The sequence below is a fragment of the Lolium rigidum genome, chromosome 5 (assembly GCF_022539505.1).
Source record: "Lolium rigidum isolate FL_2022 chromosome 5, APGP_CSIRO_Lrig_0.1, whole genome shotgun sequence".
In the NCBI taxonomy this organism is placed as follows: domain Eukaryota; kingdom Viridiplantae; phylum Streptophyta; class Magnoliopsida; order Poales; family Poaceae; genus Lolium; species Lolium rigidum.
In genome coordinates, this window is record NC_061512.1 from 240952256 (window position 1) to 240963844 (window position 11589).

Sequence of the window (11589 nt, forward strand, 5' to 3'; positions counted from 1 at the left end):
TGTGCAAATTAATTGGTAACGTGGGGCATCTATTACAGAATCATGTATATAAAAACAAAAATTTGTCCATATATTTTTATTTCTATGTACCACCAAATTGATATATTTCTTCAAGATGCTTACATATAGTTACTTGTCACCTTCATGTATTTGTAAAGTTTTTCCAGATTTAGCTAGCACTAAAGTTATATCTTTCAATTTTATTAGAAAAATCCAGGCTTTAAGTTTGCCTTCTTCATTTTTCTCCAAAATTGATGTGTGAATCTTTGCTCACCAGTCACCACCCCTGTCGTCTCGTGCCGTTGATCGAGTTTTGCATATCATGAGCTAAAGCACAAATGACATTTTTTTGAGCAACCTCGCGCATTTCATTAACAAAAAATCAAGTTACATGAGTAAAAAAATGTGAAAACTAACATGCATAATATGAGTAAACAAGTGTGATGAAAAATTTGAAAAAAACTACCCCTAGAATTTTCTGCACTTGCTGAAGCCAGCGGCCGCCGCCAAGACGCGTGTTGAAAAAGACGCTGAGCCTCCACCATTGCGAGATCCAAAAGACCACCATCTCCAATGAGGCTTTATGAGTAGATGAACATACTTGCTGCAAGCAGCATGGCACATCCCACCATGGTACATCGACCGAGGGACATCCCTTGCTATCTTGGACCAACATCCGCTGCATCTCATCGACGAAGTCGGGGAATAACGATAAATCCACCACCTCCGGACAAGCAACCTTGCCCCTGAGTATCCACCTCGCCCTGACCCCCATCTCCACCGTGGATAGCGATGGATGCCAGAGTCACGACGAGAAACATATCTCGCCAGATCTCATGAAAAGCGAGGAGACCAAGTCACCGATCTGAAGGATAGACAAGAACACAATGGAATCAACTCCGAGACGCCGCCGTGAAGGCCGGCTCCGGTGTGGGAGTAAAGTTGAGGTGGATTTATTCGCCCAGAGCCGCTCTCACTACCCCAACAACGCACCATAGAAGATAAACCCTAACCTTAAAAACTCAATCATAACGGAGGAGGGAGTTCCCCTTTCCTGCTGCCACCATAGCGGCAAGCAGAGGGAGAGAAGATCAGCCCTCACGCTCGCGGAGATCTGGAGGTGGGAGAGGTTGTCGCCTTCGCCTCCTGTCAAGAGAGACAAAGGGGAAGCAAGTTTCGGCCTTCTGGGAGAGCGGCACGAGGCATTTGTGACTAAGCTACGCACTTTACCTGCGCTAGGGCCTAGATGCAACATGTATTAGATTACAAATTAACTGACGCGGCTATATCTGGATGTAGATGTGTCTACATATGCAAATACGCTGTATTTTGATAAAAATACGTCTATTAATTTGGAATTGTGGTAGTACTACGGTGTTAAACTAGTCTTCGATCTCATTATATGCACGTTCAGATGGTTGTATGGAGAGTGCAATGCTTAAACTTTTTAAATAAAAAACACTATTTTTCGAATAAATATACATATGCTCAGATATGCCTTTTTAATGTAAATATCTCGAACAACGTTTTCTTTGGGGTTGCGGGTAAACTGGGACAACGTTGTTACGTGAAATAGGATCATTAACACGTGTCCATTGATCATCTTTCAAATAAGCAATGAGAGACGCGTGCGTCGGTGGCACTGCTTGACACAGTGCCTGTCATGCTGCTGTTGATTGTTTCCTTTGGCAGGTGCCCACAACGACGTGCACACGACGGCAGCCGTTTTTCCGCCGCAATATAGTGCATATAGTAAACCAAAATATCATTGAATTAAGGGCATCTCCAGCGGCGCGACGCAAATGGTCGCTGAGCGATCGTTTTCGTCCGCCGTGACCGGAAATGCGTCTGCCCTGCTCCAGCGGGGTGACGCAAAGTGACCGGCCCGTCCGCGGAGACGCAAACCTGGCCCAAATATGCGGCAGGTTTGCGTCTCCGCGGACGCTGCGCGTCGCGCTGAAGTGACCGGCGGAAAAGACGTAGGACCCGCGCGTCAGTGGCAGCGAGGCCGATATAATTCCCGCCATTGCCCATTCCCCGTGCGAAAAAGCAAACTAGACCGGCGCGAAACATTCCAGAAGCGATGGACGTCCTCGCCGCCGCAGCCACCGCCATGGATGCGGATCAAACCCTCGCCGCCGCACCCGCCGCCGCCCCACACTCCCCGTAGCCACGACCGTAGCCACAATGGAGGGTCCGCCGGAAGCAAAGCGGGCCGGCACCGGCGGCGGCCGGGAGACGAAGGCGAAGGCTGCAAAGAAGGTGCTCTCCCCGGAGGAGAAAGCGATCGAGGCTGCGAAACGTCGCTGCCGGCGCGCAGAACCGGAAGATGAAGATTTCCGCGGCCGCCAACCAGCGAGCGTGGCGGATGCAGATCAAAGCCGGCGTCGCGCAAGTAGCCCTCCATCCGACCTTGGCGGAGGGCTACATGCTCGTCAAGAGAGAGGGGATCGCCGGCGTCGCTCCTCCGTCCTCGTCGGTCAGCTCGGTAAGTTCCCAGCTGCGTCCTGGAACCAGGGCCGGTCCTTAGATTTCCGGGGCCTGGGGCGAACCTAAAATTTAGGGCCCTTAATATTCACTAAAATAAGCAATATCGGTATATATAATAACCTGATGAATAAATAAATAAAGAGTATTCAAACTCATGTTTATATAAAATAATTTACAATATTATCTTAAATCGTCCATATAACATCTATGTAACTCACTCTAAGTCATATATTTTCTTATGGCTGCATAATTTTTGAATGACATGATTGCTTGATACCACCGCTAGAAATCCATGAATACACAATGTGCAGATCATTGACATATGTGAATGGTGCAGATCATCGATAAAGGCCATGGCAACAAGAGGGTTGGAAATTACTCGTCTCCCGCTCTTGTCAAAAGAAGAACCGAAAAGTGCATCACACAACGTCCACTAGAGAAATCAATACTCAGATGAAAAAAAAGGGGTCGAGTTTTCCTTTTGAGCTGGGAAATGTATCGATCGATGTCTACTAGAGAAATCAAGGATCAATGAACAAATTGTGTCAACTTTTCTTTTCAAGGGGAAAAATGCATCGACTAGTGTCTATTAGAAAAATCAAGGATCGATGAAAAAAATGTGTATAATTTTCTTTTTGAGCGGGAAAATGCATGGACTGATGTTGCATTTCCTTTTTTACTTTCTGAGAGAAGAGAGAGCGTATGATGTTGTAGTATTTCCAGATCGGTCACCTCACTTAACCCCTTCGTAGCTAATTAAAGGGGAAAAGCCCAGTCTAACAAATGGAATACGTCCAAGCTAGAGAAAGGGAAAAATAAGGGCCCAAGAGCCAAGCCACTAGAAGCAGCATTAAATGATTTGTTGATTCGTTCACAATAAGGCCCATAACCCTTCGTTTTGGTCTCCCTCGACCATACCAGAGGAAACCTCCGCTGCTCTCATGGCGTCGCCACAAGATGTCCACCACCGATGCATATGCCTAAGGCTCATGGCCGGGACCTTGGGGCCCCTTGGTTCCGGGGGCCCAGGGCGGCCGCCCCGGCTGCCCCCCCTCAGGGCCGGCCCTGCCTGGAACTCCCGCTCCCTTGCAGGGCCACCCGGCGTCGCGGTTCGCGTCCGGCCTGCCGCCGGTGGAGTTGACCGGGGCGGCGGAGCAGTTCAACACGGGGCGGTTGTTCCCGACCTCAATCGGACTCCTAGAAGCGGTGACTCCAGCTCGGGCGCGACACAGAAGACGCGCCAGCTGCCGGAGGAGAGCATGCCACAGCCCCGCACCCTGTTCGACGAAATGGCGCCGGCTGCCCCGACGATGGACGACCCGGTACGTGAGCTCTCTCAATGTGTGTGTTCGCCGTGTTTCATGCGTCTGACGTCCGGTGATTCGTAGGAGTATTGGAAGGACCGCCGTGACGCTGACATCCAGGAAATTATCTACGGCGGCGGCTTCGTTCGCGGTGATCCGGCCGGGACACCGCTGGATGACTGGGAGCCAACGGCAGATGAACGCGCGGAGGACATCGAAACCGCACGCCTGTTCGCCACCCAGCAGACGCAGCCAACACCCGTGTCGGTGGACGACTTCGACGACGCGCCAACGAAGCCTGCGAAGAAGAAGGGGGAGAGCCACAGGACACAAGGCTTCGTCGACGAGGAGGACAAGTGCTTGTGCGAAGCATGGCTTGCATCGAGCAATGATTGCATTAATGGCGCGCAGCAAAAGGGCAAGGTCTATTGGGACAAGGTCTCGCAGCAGGTACAACGAGACCAGGCGGCACCCGCCCTACAATATCACAAGCCCTCGGACGTTAGAGTCCCTCCGAAAAAGATGGAACTACATCAAGCAAGAGACAGCCAAGTTTTGCTCGGCGGTCGAACATGCTATTAACAACCCCGTAAGCGGTGATGGCGTCATGACAGTGGTAAACACGATAGAACCATCATCATTCAACACTATGTGCATCATTGTATGTACATCATTGGCGGCTATGAATGCAGGTATCCCGCGCCTTGGAGAAGTTCAGGGCGACGCACAAGAATGGCTTCCATATGGTCCATTGCTGGGACGTGCTCAAGGACGCCAACAAGTGGATGACAAGCTATGCGGCCTACCTAGAAGCTGTGAGGAATGGGACAGCGATCAACCTCGACGCCGAGGACGACGATCAAGGCCGTCCAGCCCTTCCACCTCGTCCACGAGGCCACAAGGCTACCAAGGCCGATCTACGGCGGGAGGCGCAGGCCCTTGCGTTCACGCAGAGCATGGAGAAGATGATGGCCGACAATCATGCCGCCATGGCTGCTAGGGACGAGAAGAGGCGTCTCGGAAAAGAGGCCGCACTGCCATCTACCACAACCTCGCCAAAGAGGTAATTGAGGTCCAAAAGGCAGACGCCGAGGCCAAATTGCTTGACGCCGAGGCTAGGAGGATGGACGCCAAGGCCAAGATCCTTGCGGAGGACACTAGGATCATGCTAGCCGACTTGAGCAGCGTCGACGACGACACCAGGGCCTGGTTCATGAAGAGGCGCGCCGAAATCCGCGCGCGAGACGCTTGATCGCCGGCGCCATGCGCCCAGCACCTTGGCCTTCTTTTGGACATTTTTATTGCTGCACAAGCCTTGTTGTGCCCCTTTTGGTCTCCACTTTGCGCAGTCCGATATGCAAAGTGGGGTGAACTTGTTTCAGCCCTCAAAATGCGGCTGTAAATTTGGTGCAAAAGTTTATGCGTGCTTCTATTTTTTGAATTCTGGCCTGCGCCCAAAATGCGTCGCCCCGCTGGAGCCAGCCCCAGATGCAAACGGACACGCGACCATTTCCGCGTCCGCCTCGCGACGCAAACGGACGCCCGCGGACATTTTAGATGTCCGAAATACGTCGCGCCGCTGGAGATGCCCTAATGTATGGTGTCCGGGCCAAATGCTCTCGCACCTCAAAGCCAAATCTGTGAGCATAGATTTACAGATGTTTGCTCATCACTGCCGTCATCTTTTTTCGTCATCGCGGCGGTTCACGAGACAAAATTGGAGTGGGAGTGGCAGGAGAGGAGTGGCTACGTGTGCCATTGCCTCACGGGCTAGAATATAGGAAAACATGCGGACGTGGTTGCTAGCTACCTGCGCTGACTTATTTTAACCGTAATTTAGAATGAAAATGGGTTGCCACCGGCATATCCATTGGTGGCCGCTGTTTTGTCCACCTATGTGCGTAGAACAAAACAAACATTCGCAGTCTGTTTGCGTTGTGTCGATAGAGATGTTTCAAATGGCTCTTTCGCAAACTCTAAAACATTTTTTTAGCTCCCCTATCAAAATTTCACATATAACGTATATGGCCTCTTGCTATCCTGTTGGAGTTACCCGCGTGACGACGCTCTCAGCGGAGCGGCCGATTGTTAATGCCGGTTAACATCTAGCCAGACACGCCTGCTCACATCTCAGAGTAAAACCTTGGAGATCTGATAGAGGTATCCCTTTCGATCATATTAATTGATTTAACTTTAATTACATATAAATATATCTAATCATAACTAGATATATCTGTATGTACTATGTAGTCAATTTATTTGAATCGAAAGTACAAGTATTTGCATCGCCTCATCACTATCGTCATCCGGTGACACAACTGGAGTGTTCAGTGTTGTACATGGGAAGCGATTGGGAAGCAAGCTAGGCAACCTGCGGTCGCGGTCAAAGGCAACGCCGAGGCCACGCACGCCCATGTGCATGAAGCGTAGTTCGAGTAACACATGGACGTATAACTTGAACAAGTTTCAAAGTCTAACTTTTTTATTTTTGCGAATTGTTTCAAAGTCGAAGTAGCTAGTCTTGGACCTCGCCATGCATGTTCAGAAATACGGACCAGTTCAACTGTCCGGGACGACCGACGACCGATGCTACTTGTAGTAGTATAAGCACGCTGCCACCGAGAAATACGCATCACATTTTCTGCCGCTACAAGTGTATTTGTGATCATGCTAGTCGCAAGAATGTCAGCTGATATGTTAGAGGTTGTCCAGCGGACAAAACCAAAAAGAGTCAGATTAGGTGTTGAATGAGTCGTTTATATATAGTACAATAATTTTATACCAGTTCGCAATCTCCTAGGTCTAAGGTAATTGGGGACTATGTCAGTTGTAGGAGTATATAATTTGTGCAGGTTCAACTAGTCCTTGACCTTACCACTCATGTTCAGAGATAGGACCAGAAAGGCATCTTTAGCGCTCGACGCAAATGGATCATTCTAAATTTAAATTTAGACCGCAAATACGTCGCCGGGGATACTGGAGTGGATCTCTGAAGTGTCCTCCTCTTCCGCCCCGGTTCATTTGTCATCAGCGATCTAGCAAATATAATTAGGGGTTGCATTAATATTTGGCCAAAATGACAAATCTTTACAGAGAGGGTTAATCTAATCTTTACTAAACTACAGCGGTTGTATCTACTTGCCGTTGTCCGTCCTGCCATGGCCGGGGCTACTCGTAGTCGCGCTGTCTGTTTACGGTGACCTAGCATATCAATGAATGTTGTAGTACACAAGTCGTTAGCGTAACCTTTATAAAAGTTTCATCTCATGAATATTACATCTCATTACATCTCTCAGAGTGTTACAACAGAAACATTGCATATCTAAATATCAAACATTTATTATTATAAGTCAAAAGTGTACAAACCATTCAATATCCTCATTGTTTCAGTGAGGATGCCATTGAGATTTAACTCCGACTCTAAACATCTTACAAACCAACGGAAGTACCAAACTAAGTATAACAATGGAGCTTAGTAAATTGTTTAGGTAGGCTTCTCTGCTCATCTACGTCTACTCGAGAGTCTCTCTACCGCTTGGTCTTGCCCTCATCAACACCATAGACTATGCCTTGGTCCACAACCTCAGTTTCCTTGTAGTAGACTTCATAGCTGCCTTTGGGTTCTTTGGTGTAGTCTCTGCCTTTGTTCTCATAGTCTAGCAAGGAGTTCAGAATAAAAGAATGAGTACGAGCGTACTCAACAAGTTTAACCTAAGAAAAAGGTTTCTGGTGCACTAAATACAACCTTTTACCAGGAAGTTGTGACTAGTGCATGTTTTCATAATTTTTTTTTCAAAAGGTTGATTTTATTTTTTAAAACTCTATCCATCAATCTTTACAAGTTGAGTAAAACTTCATGGAGTTATTTTCGCGCCACATTCGTTGTTCTTGCCCACAACATAGATTGACAAGCCACAATTCAATACACTCTGCAAAGGTACGCTACTTTGGCAAGGTATTCTTATTCTTGTTACTAACCAGGAGTACCTTCAGGTTGCACTTTTTGGTGTGTGTCCAGTATAAGATTCAAACCAACCATTAATCTTCTCCACAACTCTGCATACCCACACTTTCGTAGCCATGAATTTGTCTAGGTCTCTTGCCATACTAGGAGCTCATTTTGTCAACACTGTTGGGGAGTTTAGGAGCCTTCCAGCTATACTACGTAGGATCGCAACCAGATACAACCCAAGTCGCCTGGTCATCCGTTGATATGCGAAAGGAAGATGGTCCACATGACATTCCCCAAAGCCATTATATATCTCATGATTAACACGTAATATAGGACGCAAGAATCACTAGACAATGTTTGTTGTTAGTCCTATCTGAATAGTTACCTACTTGAAATGGAACCTCCACCAAGAACTCAAATCATGTTTCCATTCCCCAGCACATAGTCATATTCATAACTAGATGATACCCCGCGCGTTGCTGCGAGACTTAAAAGACCTTAGATGCAACACAAATTAAATAGTATGGTTGAAGGTTTTTTTAATGGAAGCTTTTAGTACATAGTATAATTTTTGTAAATGTATATAATCAAAAGCACAAATATGATATATACAACATTGGATAGAAACCATAGTATAACGGGCCATGTAAGTTTACAGACTCCTTAAATATATTAGGATACAACATGTGACTAAGTAAGAGAAAGAATATGCAACTTATACGTGACTCTAGCTGGGCAAGTACATTTGACTCCAGATGTTCTCAATGGTGGCAAAGACAAAGTGGAAATCAAGATGTGCTCAGCGGGAAACGGAGCAGATGACCTGATTAGCATGTAGAAAGAGACACCTCAAACTTCAACATATTCATTGCATTGCAGTACATGTATTGTCGGAGTCTCATGGTAGCAGCTATAATTACATGACAGATTTAAATCTTGTCAAGGCAAAACTAATGAAATTGGGTACCACTGAAATTGGAGGTAGAGTGGAAAACAAAACGGTTAGTAGAAAAACCTGAAGTAAATGTTATTGTTCCATGTCAACTTGCATACCATCCGTGGAGAGGAAGTCTGATGCTATATATACTTGGGAATTGGGGCCTGCGCATGCTCTTGAAACTGCATTTTTCCCCAAACGATGCTCAGAATATCCCTCGAGAATCTGATGATTGATCGCATACTCTGTAATTCCATACTACTAATAAAAAGACTGCAGATCATCAAGATGATTGTAGCAAGGAGTAACCGACCTTTAACTGAATTGAAACACAGCGAAAAAGTTAAGATTATGAATACAACATCTGAGATTGAGATTACATGTGCTGCACAAAACAACATGAACCGATAGCACTAGTCGTATGTGATAAACTAATCAAAAAAGAGAAGCAATGTAAGAGGGCTTACCTATGGTAGAGTAACACCGCCAGGAATTGGATAGGTATAATCAGCTTTGCTGGATAGGTATCAGCAAGTGGGTAAAAAATGAGGCCCAATGTACCACGTGAGATGCATAATGAGCGCAAGAACCTCATGACACATTCGTTCTGCTTAGTGAACACTAATTGGGCAGGTCTTCACGAATCTTACGCTGCGGCATCCATCTCCTTCCATGCCAAACAAAAGCGACAGGTTAATCAGAGAATCAACAAACAATTGCGAATTTACCATGCAACTTATATAGAAACAGCGATCTGGATCTTAGCATAAAAATGGATGGAAGGGAAAACTGAGAGACTATCGCTCCAGAGGCGTTCAAGTCGTGGAAGAGAAAGACACCATCTGGGCTGTGTCATCGTCGTTAAACTGGAGGCTAGAGAAGATGCGAGATTGGGAGGATGGAGGGACCTATGATAAAGAGGTAGCACCATGAGGGAATAATGGAGGGGAGATGAAACGGAAGGACGGGACATGAAGATGGGGCGTTCATGGTATATTAAAGGAGGTCACATTATGGCAAGAAAGGAAGTGGATCCTTTGCATTGGTTCTGTGAGGTATCCGGCTGTCAAACAAACCGTGTGGAAAGGGGTGGACAGGTATATGAGGTGACGTGGCTTCATGAGAGGCCAGGAAAATGGGATCACCTATTTAGAAAGAGAAGATTAGAAAAGTAATGATTTGTTTTCTTGATGTAGGAACGATACAATTAGTACTTTGAAAGTATTTGATATAAAATAATCAAGTGGCATGAGCATGCCTTGAACTTGTGTGAAAACTGCAAGATAGTGCAGTTCTATGCTTCGGTTCGACCCGAGAACTTGGATTCTGAAAAGGTGGCATCATTTTCTCGTAACTCAATGATTAAAGAACCAATTGATTATATGATGCATAGTAATGATATGCATTTAACCTCTTTGTGTGTTTTACCCTTTGAGTGGAATTGTTTCAATATTTAAATGGTTTATATTATTTGGAAATTAATAATGAAATCTTGAATATTTACTTCATTTAAAACATAAATTATTTATTTTAAATGAATTGATTTTAGTTTATTTTTCATTCTACAATCCAAATAATTATTTTGCATTTTCTTGAGATTTTTTCTAGAATTTGAAAATTATTGTTGGGATTAAATAATTCAATACTATTATTTTGGATAATAATAAGTTACATCAAAAATCACAATCTTCTCTTCGTTTAATATTTACTTTAAAGGAAATAATATAAGTATTGTTTGGTATTTTTGTTATTTTGTTGAGGCCGGAAAAACTATATTAGTATTAATAGATTTTCTAAGAATTATGGGATTTCCAAAATAATCCTAGCCCCACCAGTTAGACTGACCCAGTAGGTTAGGTCTGACCGACCGGCTCAGTCAGGTCAGCCGACCTAGGCCAGCCGCGCCATCCCCCGCTCTCCCATCTCTCTCCTGTCCCGCAACACCCATGGGGATTGTTTCACCGGCGCCAGTCAATTCCCGCTGGCTCTGGCCTGCTCCATCACCTCTGTCGGTTGAAATTGATGCGTTGTCGTCTGTTCTATCTTCATGTCCACTTCAATCCGTTTTCCCGTCTCTCGTGGCCATGCGCACCCTTCTCAGAAACCCTAACCTAGGGTTTTAGAGGGATGGCTCTGTCGTGCTCTATTGTACGTCGTAGTGGTTTCTTGACGTCTTGGTGATCTCGTGGTGCTTGTGAATGCGTTGGTGTGTGTTCTTCTTCCGGGTGTCACCGATTAACCTTAGTTCCATCCTTGGACTCACAAACGTCATAGTCGCGTGAGCCTGCCTCACCATGTCGTGGTGGTTGCTTCCAGGCGCATGGTAAGGTCCTTCATCTCTTCTATTTCTGCAGCTTCCTCTACTAAAGCTCTACTCATTGATTCTTAGGGTTAGGGTTTTGGTTCTCTATCTGTTGCAGTATATTCTTGTTCTAGCGGTCATATGTTGTTACTTCTTGATTGGATACGGTCACTATTGGTCACAGACTTGTGAATTGGTCTCCTTTTGTTTCTCAACTCTGTTAATTTTGATAATTAACATTTGTGCATTCATCTGGGATGCTTTCTTAGATGATTTAGATTACTTTTAGTGATTCACGGTAGTTGCTTTACTTGCATGTGGTCATGTGCTTTGTGATCGTGGATCATGAACTGCTATTCATTGTTTGTGCCTTATTTGCCCAAACTTCCACAATCCATTAATTGAGGAGTCATGTTAAATGAGGTCTAAGCAGTTTTTGTTTCATACATTGGTTTGTATCATGATAATTATTAATTGGTATCACTCTTCTGGCTTGCAAATGATCATATGTCATATGATACTGCTCACTGTTGTGTTAAATTCTAGTTGAACATTTTCTATTAAGGAATGGAAGTAGAGAATGTTTGAATTTGTTTGACTAACC